Raw genomic sequence first — 13,128 nt, forward strand, 5'->3', positions numbered from 1 at the left:
CCAGCGGGAGCCCCCGAAGCAGAGGTGAAGGTTGATGGAAGACGGTTCCGGGCCCTATTGGACTCAGACAGTGCGGTCACCTTCATCCAGTCGCGACTATGCGCCCCTCGAAGCGGACGGAAAAACCTCCTACCGATAACCTGTGTGCACGGAGACACTCGCCAAGTACCGGCCCCTGAGATGGTTATTTCATCCCCCCAGGGCACCTGGCCGGTGGAGGTAGGCCTGGTGAAGGACCTGCCGGTGGCCGTACTGCTCGGAAGGGATTGGCCCGGCTTCGAGAAGCTGCTGTCCGCCGCCACTCAGCCTGCCAGCCCCAAGGGGAACCGTCGAAGGCAGAGGCGGCCGCCTGGACCCCGCCGCCGACCGGGCCCCTGCTCGCCTCCGACAGTGGGAGAGAAGGTGAGGCCCCCTCCCGGTCCACTAATCTGTTTTATGATATCTACCAACAGGCCGCTGGAGGGGGCTCTTTCGCCAAGGAACAGTGGGAGGACGACCGACTCAAGCACTGTTGGAGCCAGGTGCGAGTCGTGGATGGAGAGGACGTCCACCCCCGGCCCCACCCTCTCCCACATTTTGTTGTAGAGAATGGCCTGCTGTATTGTGTCGCCCAGCGAAGGGGGGAGGAGAAAAGATTACTAGTTGTGCCGCGGGCCAAGACCGAGACCATTCTAGAGCGGGCCCATTCCCACCCCATGGCAGGACACCTCACGGCAGCCAATACCGCTCAACGCATCCGCGACCGCTTCCATTGGCCGGGCCTGGACGCCGAGGTAAAGCGGTTTTGCCAAGCCTGCCCGACCTGTCAGGCCACGTCGCCCAGGACTCCTCCCCCCAGCCCGCTCATCCCGCTGCCTATCATCGAGGTGCCCTTCGAGCGGATAGGAATGGACATAGTGGGGCCGTTGCCGAAGTCTGCCCGAGGGCACGAGCACATCCTGGTCATCGTCGACTATGCCACCCAGTACCCAGAAGCAGTCCCCCTGCGGAAGGCCACCGCAAAGTCCATCGCCCAGGAGCTGTTTCTGCTGGCCAGCCGAGTCGGCCTCCCCTCGGAGATCCTGACTGACCAGGGAACCCCCTTCATGTCCCGGCTAATGGCTGATCTCTGCCGGCTGCTGCGGGTGAAGCAGTTGAGGACCACTGTTTATCACCCCCAAACTGATGGCCTCGTAGAGAGAGATTAACCAAACCCTCAAGCAAATGCTCAGACGTGTGGCAGCGGAGGACAAGCGGGATTGGGACCTCATGATCCCCTACGTACTCTTTGGGATCCGCGAAGTTCCCCAGGCCTCAACTGGCTTCACCCCCTTCGAGCTCCTGTTCGGCCGACAACCCCGGGGCCTCTTGGACGTGGCCCGGGAAGCGTGGGAGCAGCAGCCGGCCCCGCATCGTACCATCATCGAACATGTCCGGCAAATGAGGGAACGGGTCGACCGAGTGATGCCATTAGTCCGGGAACACCTCACCAGGGCCCAACAGGCGCAGCAACGTCATTACGACCGGGCAGCCCAACCACGGGAGTTCCAACCGGGAGACCGCATCATGGTCCTGGTCCCCAGCTCCGCCTGCAAATTTCTGGCCTCCTGGAAGGGACCCTACTCGGTCGTGGAGAGGATTGGACCGGTCACCTACCGCGGAGCAACTCTACCACATCAACCTCCTAAAGAAATGGGTGGGGACCCGGGACCAAGTAGCGGCCCTGAGTCTCACCGAGCCCGTGGTTGTGGATGTCAACCCCCACCTTTCGGCTGCCCAGAAGACGGAGCTGCAGCACCTGGTCAGTCAGTTCCAGGATGTGTTCTCCTCTCAGCCCGGGCAGACCAACGTGATACAACATCATATCCGGACGCCCCCAGGAGTCGTGGTTAGGCAACGGCCCTACCGAGTCCCGGAGGCTCGTCGGCAGGCTATTGAGGAAGAGGTCCAACAGATGCTGAAGTTGGGGGTAATAGAACCATCCCGGAGTCCGTGGTCCAACCCCATTGTGATGGTCCCAAAGCCGGATGGCACCCTCCGCTTTTGTAACTACTTCCGCCGCCTGAACGAAGTCTCCGAATTCGACGGGTACCCCCCATGCCTCGGGTGAACGAACTGCTGGACCGGCTGGGAAGGGCCCGGTATATCAGCACCCTAGACCTCACCAAAGGCTATTGGCAGGTACCGCTCTCCGAGGCCGCCAAGCCGAAAACCGCCTTCTCCACCCCCAGTGGCCACTGGCAGTACTGGACCCTTCCCTTCGGCCTACATGGGGCCCCCGCGACGTTCCAGCGGATGATGGACATCCTCCTGCGGCCTCACCAAGCTTACGCGGCCGCCTACCTGGATGACGTCGTGGTCCACTCCGAGGCATGGGACTTGGGACTGGGACTGAGCCTTCTTGGGGTTGGCGGGGTACTACCGTTGTTTTATCCCCAACTTCTCCTCTTTAGCCGCCCCCCTGACAGACCTGACCAGGAAGGGGCAGCCGGAGAAAGTATGCTGGACCCCGTCGGCGGAAGAAGCCTTCTCCCAGGTGAAAGCACGCCGCCGTGGAGAAGGAAGCCCTGGCCATCAGGTGGGCAGTCCTGGAGCTCCGGTACTACCTCCTAGGCCGCAAGTTCACCCTGGTAACCGACCACGCGCCCCTACAGTGGATGGCCCGCGCCAAGGACACCAACGCCAGGGTGACTCGCTGGTTCCTAGCGCTCCAGGACTTCCACTTTGAAGTCCACCATCGAGCTGGGGCTGCCAACGCGAACGCCGATGGCCTCTCCCGGATCTGGACAGCTTATGCAGGTCTGTCAGGGGTCATTCCCCACCCTCCCCTAATTTCACCCCTACTGTCTACATGTCTTCGCAGGACCAGACTGACGCTTGGGGGGGGGGAATGTGACGAGCACTCCCAGAGGAATCAGCGTCGCCCTGGAAACCAAAGTAAAACACCTGCACGTCCTCGTCACCGGCTGATCGGTCACAGCTGCTCCCCATCAGCCAGCACGTTTAAAAGGAGCACATGTTTCACACAGAAGGGGTTCTCGAACCGAATGCACCACTGGACTAATCCCCCTCTCCTTCTTCCACAGAAAGCAGCGAGTGACCGACATCCCACACCCTTGGGAGCACGTCAGGACACCCACTTTCACCCTGAGTGGCACGAAGAGCACGGAGAGCACACGGGAAGCACCCACCAGCGGAAAACGGATCAGGACACTTCACCAGGCACCCTTCACTTGTCAATAAACCCACCCTCCGGGGCATTTAATTCACGCACCTCTTGTCGAGTGTTTCTTCACCCGGTGACAGTATATAATAATTATAATTACTGTTAACACACAGTAACAAATTTTAACCGATTAATCGCCTATTTTCGTTTGCTGCATTATTTTTTTATTTTTTTTTAAACAGGCTAAAAAATAAATTAAGTTTGTGAGAGGAAAAAAATATATAAGTCATGTATAAGTTGCATTTTATTACATTCAGAAATAATAACGGTTGGCCTAATAATGTTATAATGTGCCAACAGGATATTTTTAGTTCCCTTCACTTTACAACAAATCCTTTAAATTTAACAAATTTATCAGAACAGAACGAGAATTAAAAATATATAATTCTAATGGATAAATAAAATTGCAGTATATAATAATATAGGCTTAGCTATAAACAAACAAACAAAAAAAATGAATAATAATGTAAAGCGAACCATAAGGTAAGGTTGGGCTCTCATTCGGGAGTAATCCAAACGATTCCATATTCTTGATGTTGCCTATTTCAAGCTGAACAATTATTCATGAGGTAAAATAGGCTTTGTAGTTCACGCGTTTCAGTATCGACGACAAAAAAAAAAAAAAAAAAAATCATAATTAGCAAAAATATGCCAAAGTGGACCGCTGCTCGCGCCCCATGGGCTCGGTGAACGGCTACTGTTTCCAATGAATGTGCGCGAGGCACCAGCACGATCAAACAGCTGAAACAGAAAATACAAAATTTTTGGTCACACAGTAAAGGCATAATTCAAAAATGCAAAGTGTTAGCAGTTTGAAAAATCAAGAATAATAACAGAATTAATAAAAATTATTGCTAAAAGCTGGACCGTTCTCATTTCGATCTGCAAATAAATGGAACCTGAAGGGTTTTTTTTATACCAAGAATGAACCGAAATGAAAACATTTAGCTTTTTATCCGTATATATAGGCCTTATATTTAATGACTGTTTAATAACAATAGCATGCATACGATCCTTTGTGTAAAGGTCTTTCTTTTAATTTTTTATGAGTAGACTGTAACCTAAGACTATCCTACATTTTGAAATTAACTCACTGTACATTTTTTAATGTCAATCCAAACATGTTACAATGTTATATCATAATGTTATTGTTGTTTTTTTATCTCCTTTAATCTCATTTTACAATTACATTCAGTTCGCAATCCGTCCCTTTGCGCCACCTGGCAGTAGTTTCGCGAATGAATTTAACACGCGACTGACTTGCAGTTAACGCCGCGGCCCTGTGGCGGTATTACCCATTTTGGTTGTCTACCTACTGTAACAGAATGCCACTGAAGTTTGGTGTATGCCTGGCAAACTGAATCGCATAGCTGAGCTGAACGGTCCTGAGGAGCCATCGGGAAGGACCAAGTATCCAGACACCTTGCCAACAGTCTCAGTGGAACTACATTCAATGTACATGGGGCAGGGTTCCCGCAGCTTTGTGGAACAGAAGTCACAGTGGCAGAGGACACACGTCCTTCAGGGCACACAGTGCCTTATCCACCAGGTCTGTCACTGACAAATTCAGAACTGGAGTTTGCCAACATGCATCATACTGACTCGATGACTGACCTTTTCCATCAGAACAAGAGGAGGCAGAGAATCTGCGTCCGAACAGGCTCTGATGTGCAATCTTAGCCCCTGGCTGTCGCACATGGGAGCTCCAGAAAGGTTTGTGGATGCCGTGCACCAGACACCTGACGCCAACTGCCCTGCCCTCAGACCCAAATGGGAGACCCCCAAACACAGTTCAGCCATGCTCCACAGTGGGAAGACACAACATCCACCTTAAGGCCTATTGCATAGGGGTTCTCCCCATTCAAATATGTTGAAAGTGGGACAAATAGGATGAAATATACAATTCAGATGTTTTTGGGTGGGACCCGAAAGGCTTACCTGCCATTCGTCAAGTTCCCATACACCATTTCCCAAGACAATATCCCACTTGCAATTTATTGAATGGGATTGCTATTAGTTTAATTGATTGTCTACCAATCTACATCCAATTTCCAACCTATTAAATGGGCCTCAAATAGGAATGCTGTGGGTGGAGGACTTTTGGCATGAAATTTGGTACTACTAACTCAGGGGGATCTTATGGATGTTAATATATAGGTTTTATCAGGACAGTTCAACAGGAAACAGCCTAAAACCCTTGTGTCCACCAAGCTGCTATGTTCAACTCATTAAATCAAAAAATGGGATGCGTCCATTTCCAATCTATATAATGGGCCACAGATAGGTGTTTTGTGGACACAATGGATTTAGGCCTTTCATGTGGAACGATTTTGATAACACCTCCTATCAGGAGACACCCCTGAGTATGTAGCACCAAGTTTGGTGCCAAAACTCCTCTGTCCACCAGCCTCCATTTAAAAAAAAATATATATATTATTATTTTTAATGATGAAACCGGTTGCAGATGGGATTTCAAGATCTCAGCTCTGGATAGGTCTAAAGAGCCAGGACTTGCACTCCTGTCTTAGTCTAAGTCTCCTCTATCAGCAGACTAAACCTGAAGTAGTTTGGAGAAACTTACATTTTTGTTATATTTTTTTGGGGGGGGGGGTAGAACAAAAAGTTTCTTCAATTTTCAATATTATGGTGCTGATATGCAAGTTTTATGAAGATAGTTTAACATGAAAGGCCTAAAACCATTGTGTGCACAAAATAGCTGTCCGAGGTCCATTATATAGGTTGAAAATGGGATATCCCATTTTGTGGATACTATGGTTTTAGGCCTTTCATGTGGAACTATTTTGAAGATTGAGTGGTTAATGCAGTGCTACATCTCCCAAAGAGAAAAAGTGATTAGTCCGAGGTACGGGGCATATGGGTAATGGAGTCCAAAACGGAATCAAAACTCAGGAGAAGGTGCCCTCCGGTGGCTATTGGAGGGAGCCACAGAGGCCTGGGTCATGACAGAGCCCCCTCCCTGGGAGCGGGCTCTGTCCCACTGTATGGGTGCTAGGATGACCGTGGAAGGTAGAATGGGTTCGACAGAACTGGGAGGGTGGTCAAACTGTCTGGAAAGAGTGTCCGCTTTGCCGTTCTTAGTTCCAGGTTAATAGGCTACCTTGAAGTCAAAGCGAGAGAAGAACAGGGACCTTCTTGCATGTCTGGGGTTAAGTCGTTTAGCGGGTCTGATGTATTCCAGATTGCGATGATCTATTAGCACGATGAATGGTAGTTTCGCCCCCTCCAACCAGTGCCACTACTCCTCAAACGCGGCCTTCATGGCTAGCAGTTCTCTATCTCCCACATCGTAGTTCCTCTCTGCCGGGTTGAGTTTGCGAGAGAAAAAGGCACATGGAAATCGTTTGAATGGATTACCATGACGTTTAGAAAGGATTGCGCCGATGCCCGTATTCGATGCGTCCACCTCTACCGTGAACTCCAAGTCAGGATTGGGATGATGCAAGATGGGAGCTGCCGTGAACCGCTGTTTAAGCTGTTGAAAAGCCTGTTCACTGGCGAGTGTCCAATTCAGACGTTGCCTCTTCCCTTGTAGCAGTGACGTGAGAGGTGCCGCTACCACACTGAAATTCCTTATAAAACGTCAATAGAAATTTGCAAATCCTAGGAAACGCTGCAGCTCCTTGGTTGAGGATGGTTTCTGCCATTTTAGCACTGCCTGCACCTTACTGTCGTCCATGGTGACCCACTCTGCACTAATGATGTACCCCAAGAAGGAGATCTGTGTTTGGTGGAACTCACACTTCTGTATCTTTGCGTAGAGCTGATGCTTGATGAGTCGTTGAAGGACTGCTCTGACCTGCTTGACATGGGTTTCGAGTGACTCAGATCAAGATGTCGTCAATGTAGATGATGACACATTGTTTCAACATATCCCGGAAAACGTCATTAATGTGAGCCTGGAACACTGACGGACTGTTGGCGAGTCCAAACGGCATAACCCGGTATTCAAAGTGCCCGGATGTTGTAGAAAAGGCCGTCTTCCACTCGTCCCCCTGGCGAATGCAAACCAGGTTGTAGGCACTGCGTAGATCTAATTTCGTGAAGTATTTGGCGCTGCGCAGTTGCTTTAGGGCAGCAGGAACCAGGGGCAATGGGTAACGGAACTTTATGCTTATATCATTAAGTGCTCGATAGTCAATGCAAGGCCGAAGACCCCCGTCCTTCTTCTAAACGAAGAAAAAACCCACTGAAGCTGGTGATCTGGACGGTAAAATGAAGGTCGCTGGGTCAGTGAGGAGGGAGTTTGGATGCTTTGGCTTTGCTGAAGGCCTCAGATAAATCTTGATATTCAGCGGGCAGTCCAGAGAGATCGCAGGGCTTGAGCTCCCCCTCCTGGGGATGAGTGGATGGTTGACGTGAGATTAGACAATGGCATTGACAGGACTTTGACCACTGAAGGATTTCTTGCGTTGACCATGATATGCAAGGGTTGTGGCTCTCTAGCCAGGGTAATCCAAGGATGGCGGGGGTGATTCAATGGCAAACAGTCTTATGGATTCAGTGTGGAGAGCACCGGTTTGAAGTTGCATCTCTGGGGTTATGTATTTGATTCTCCCCGAACCCAGCGGTCGTCCGTCTAGCGCTGCCACTGCTACCCGGGATTCACATGAAACAAGAGGAATATTATGAGTTTCAGCAAAAGAGACATCAATAAATTTCCCCACAGCCCCAGAGTCAATCATAGCTATGGTTTCAACCCTCCTCCCTACAGTGCTAAGAGCAACCGGAACGCCAAATGAATTATTATTTGAACATTCAGCACTCACCGCGGTGGAATCAGCCCTCAGGTGACCAACCTGTCCGCAGTATAGGCACAGATGTTGACGAATGCGCCTCTCCCGCTCCTCTGCCAATAGTTGGGTTGCGCCGATTTAGGTTCCGGCTCGGGAAACTTCTGGGCAACCAGCAGTGTGGGGGAACTCCTGCGAGTGCGTCGTGAGCGCATCAAGTTATCGAGTCGGATGGTTAATTCCATGAATTGTTCGAGGGTCTTTCCCTCCTCCCTGCAGGCTAGTTCCGACGGTAGATCGCTGTTGAGTCCCTTTCGGTAGAACAGCCTGAGAGGTTAATTATCCCAACCAGTTTGAGCAGCGAGTGTTCGGAATGCAAGGGTGTATTCGGCAGCAGTGCTGTTTCCCTGACGCAGAGCGATCCTCTACTGCCTCCTTTCCGCTGGCGGAGTGTTCGGACACATCCCGGAACTGAAGAATGAAACAGTCCTAAGTGGGAAAAGACATGCGGTTACCCTGCCACATCGCTGTAGCCCACTCCAAAGCTTTGCCGGTAAGCAGAGAGCAAACAAATGGTACGCGGCTATCATCAGTAGGGTAAGTGAGGGGTTGCTTGTTGACAGAACCATCATACTTGTCTGGAAGCGAGAGTCGAACACCTTGTGGAGTGGGAGCTAATGTGGGAGTGGTGAGCGCGGCTGCTGGTGCTGCCGTTGGTGTGGGGTTCACTGGCGAAGCTGTCACGTGGAGCGCTTGTAGCGTTTTCACAAGCTCCTCTGTGAGAGAGGTGAGTCTCTGCAGCTGTTGTTGGTGTGTGGCTAGCACAGAAGCTTGAGCTGATACCTCAGAAGAGAGCTGGTAGAACATTGCTGGATCCTGAGTTGGCGAAGTCTTCTGTAATGATGAGTCAGGGCATTCGGATCCATTTGCAATGTTTATTAGAATACGTAGTAAAACCAGGCAGAGGTCTAAAAACAGCGTCAAGGATATCAAAGATAATCTGAATCGAGGTCGGTTACCAGACTTGAATCAGGGCAGGCGGCAGGCAAGTAACTGGTCAGAATCAAAGCAGAGGGTCAGAAAGGCAGGCGGCAGAGAATCAATTGACGAGGAGCAGTCCAAGATAATGCATAGGTAAACAATCCGAAATAAAAACTCAGAAATGCTAGACGGTAAACAAGACTTCGCGTTGAGTGAGAGTCTGGAACCAGTTTATATGGGGAGTGAGATTGGGAACACCTGGTGGTGATTTGTCCGAGGTACTGGGCATATGGGTAATGGGTTCCAAAACGGAATCAAAACTCAGGAGAAGGTGCCCTCCGGTGGCTATTAGAGAGAGCCACAGAGGCCTGGGTCGTGACAACAACAAAGATACATTTGATCAGTTAGTTATAAAGTCGCTTATAAGTAAAAAATGCCCTGAAAATCAGGCCTATGCCTATGGTCAAAAGTAACTAGTCAATGGTTACTCGAGTAATTTTTTCATTTGATACTTTTTTTTTTTACTTTTACTACGTACTACAGTAACTATTTGGATTATTACTTTTACTCTTACTTAAGTATTTATATTAGTACTTGTATACTCTGCCCACCTCTGCATATAGGACTTACATAAGTGGGTCAAAAAACAACAACAACAACAATACACTAAAGTGCAAATAATTACATTTAATATAAATTTTGAATATATTAGATTTTAATTTCAAATAATATGAAATTATGAATCCAAAAACATTACATTCTATTAACGCTCTGGGGTCTAATGGGGTTTTGGGGGCCTGGAGAAGTGTTGACATGCCCTGAACTTTGTGCTTTTTTCAGTTGCTTATCAGCATATACATCGCTAACATCTGAAAACACTGTATTTGGTACAAACTGGGCTACAATAATCTGTAAATAGCATGTATGTACATGATTGTGTTTGTGAGAAAACAACGTTTATGCATGGTTAGTCACTGAAATAAGGTCATAAAACACATACAGAACATTTGTTCACTAGACTGTCAAACATGGACCTTGTAGTCTAGAATTTTTGCTTCAAAATTATGTGGAAATCATCTTGTTTACTCGCTCACAGAAAACAATAGATTGATTTAAATTTTCCAAGACACTTTTTGTTACGAAAGAGCATATGCAAGTAGGTGTGATTGACCATGAATATTAGTGTGATTCACACCTGAGAAGACAAAGGCCCGCATAATGAGCTGCATAATGAGCCTTTCAGTCACGTGTGTGACCAAGATTTAAAAATCACAATAAAAAACGTAAAGACAAAACAAACGTATATAATATAAGGTTTGTAGTTTATTTAGAATATATTTAATTATCACAAAAAATAATTTGAGATTCACTTGCGAGTGCAGTTAATCAGTTTTTTAGGAACAATCAAAGCTGACTTTCAAAGCTGAATTTTTTGCATCATTACTCCAGTCACACAATCTTTCAGAAATCATACTAATATTCTGATTTGCTACTGAATATATATATATATATATATATATATATATATATATATATATATATATATATATATATATATATATATATATTATTATTATTATTATTATTATTATTAATGTTGAAAAGAGCTGAGAAGATTTTTTTAAGGTTTTTTTGATGAATTGAAAGAACAGCATCGTTTGTAATCATCAACAAGTGGTGACATTTCCCAACATCACAGGAGTAATGACTTTATGAACTACTTTACTTCTAAAGTCGATACTATTAGAGATAAAATTGTAACCATGCAGCCATCAGCTACAGTATCACATCAGACAGTGCACTATAGATCCCCTGAGGAACAGTTCCACTCATACTCTACTATAGGAGAGGAAGAATTGTATAAACTTTTTAAATCATCTAAACCAACAACATGTATGTTAGACACTATTCCATCTAAGCTCCTAAAAGAGGTGCTTCCAGAAGTCATAGATCCTCTTCTGACTATTATTAATTCCTCATTGTTATTAGGACATGTCCCCAAAACCTTCAAACTGGCTGTTATTAAACCTCTCATCAAAAAACCACAACTTGACCCCAAAGAACTAGTTAATTATAGACCGATCTCGAATCTCCCTTTTCTGTCCAAGATATTAGAAAAGGTACTATCCTCTCAATTATATTCCTTCCTAGTATGAAGCGTTAAGCACGAGTTATTTCCAGCAATCACACAAAACGCAAAATAATACTTAAACACCACTCATTAGAGTTACAAATGACCTGCTCTTATCATCTGATCGTGGTTGTATCTCTCTATTAGTGATATTGGATCTTAGTGCTGCGTTTGATACTATTGACCACACTATTCTTTTGCATAGACTAGAACACTTTATTGGCATTAATGGAAGTGCATTAGCATGGTTTAAATCATACTTATATGACCGCCATCGATTCGTAGCAGTGAATGAATAGGTATCATATCGTTCACAAGTGCAGTATGGAGTACCTCAAGGCTCAGTACTAGGGCCGTTACTCTTCACGCTTTACATGTTACCCTTGGGAAATATAATCAGGAAACACGGTGTTAGCTTTCACTGTTATGCTGATGATACTCAGCTTTATATTTCTTCGTGGCCCGGCGAAACATACCAATTTTAAAAACTAACGGAATGCATAGTCGATATAAAAAACTGGATGACGAGTAATTTCTTATTGCCAAATTCTGAAAAAACAGAGGTGTTAATTATAGGACATAAAAGCTCTGCATGTAATAACATAGAATGCTGTCTAAGACTTGATGGCTGCTCTGTCAATTCTTCGTCATCAGTTAGGAACCTAGGAGTTCTATTTGATAGCAACCTTTCCTTAGAAAGCCACATTTCTAGCATTTGTAAAACTGCATTTTTCCATCTCAAAAATATATCTAATTTACGGCCTATGCTCTCAATGTCAAATGCAGAAATGTTAATCCATGCGTTTATGACCTCAAGATTAGACTGTTGTAATGCTCTATTGGGTGGTTGTTCTGCACGCTTAGTAAACAAACTCCAGTTAGTCCAAAATGCAGCAGCTAGAGTTCTTACTAGAACCAGGAAGTATGATCATATTAGCCCGGTCCTGTCAACACTGCACTGGCTCCCTATCAAACATCGTATAGATTTTAAAATCTTGCTTATTACTTATAAAGCCCTGAATGGTTTAGCACCTCAGTATTTGAACGAGCTCTTGTTACATTATAGTCCTCCATGTCCGCTGCGTTCTCAAAACTCTGGTAATTTGATAATACCTAGAATATCAATGTCAACTGTGGGCGGCAGATCCTTCTTCTATATAGTGCCCAAACTCTTTAATAACCTACCTAACATTGTTCGGGAGGCAGACACACTCCTGCAGTTTAAATCTAGATTAAAGACCCATCTCTTTAACCTGGCTTACACATAACATACTAATACACTTCTAATATCCAAATCCGGTTAAAGGATTTTTAGGCTGCATTAATTAGGTAAACCGGAACCGGGAACACTTCCCATAACACCCAATGTACTTGCTACATCGTTAGAAGAATGGCATCTACGCTCATATTAGGCTGTTTCTCTCTTATTCCGAGGTCACTGTAGCTACCAGATCCAGTCCATATCCAGACCAGATGGTGGATCAGCACCTAGAGATGGCCAGAGTGGAAACCATGTCAACTAGTATCCCCTGCAAAGACCTTGTCAACTAGACGGCCATCGGGACAAGACCACGGGAACCAGACAAGTCCTCTGCACAATCTGACCTGTGTTGCAACCTGGAATTAAAACCATGCTGGTGTTCTTCTGGCCAGAGAAGAACTGGCCCCCCAACTGTACCTGGTTTCTCCCAAGGTTTTTTCGCAATTGCCACTGTTGCCTTTGGCTTGCTTAGTTGCGGACGCTTAATTTCTGCCAATATTGTCGGCTTGATTGCACAGACACTACTGGAAGAGAGCTGAACTGGATGATGAAATCACTGAATCATCGATTAACTGACTTTGACTGAAGAATTTACTGTCTTTTATTGTCCTCTTGCATTATTGACGAACTATTTTGCTGTTTGACACTGTAAAGCTGCTTTGACAGAATCTTCATTGTATAAAGCACTATATAAATAAAAGTGACTTGACTTGACTTATTATTTATGAAATATGTACACTTTTTAACTTTTTTCTAACAAAATATATGATGTTTCTTTATAAAGCTCTACAAGGTCTTA

General features: G+C 46.3%; 1 protein-coding gene across 6 annotated transcripts in view; it reads right to left on the reverse strand.

The window, feature by feature from the left end:
- LOC109078806 (serine/threonine-protein kinase PAK 3) overlaps positions 1-13,128 on the reverse strand; it is a 323,688-nt gene that overhangs the window by 34,693 nt on the left and 275,867 nt on the right. The gene's annotated exons all lie outside the window — the stretch shown is intronic.

The sequence above is a fragment of the Cyprinus carpio genome, unplaced genomic scaffold (genome assembly GCF_018340385.1).
Source record: "Cyprinus carpio isolate SPL01 unplaced genomic scaffold, ASM1834038v1 S000006617, whole genome shotgun sequence".
NCBI classification, from domain to species: domain Eukaryota; kingdom Metazoa; phylum Chordata; class Actinopteri; order Cypriniformes; family Cyprinidae; genus Cyprinus; species Cyprinus carpio.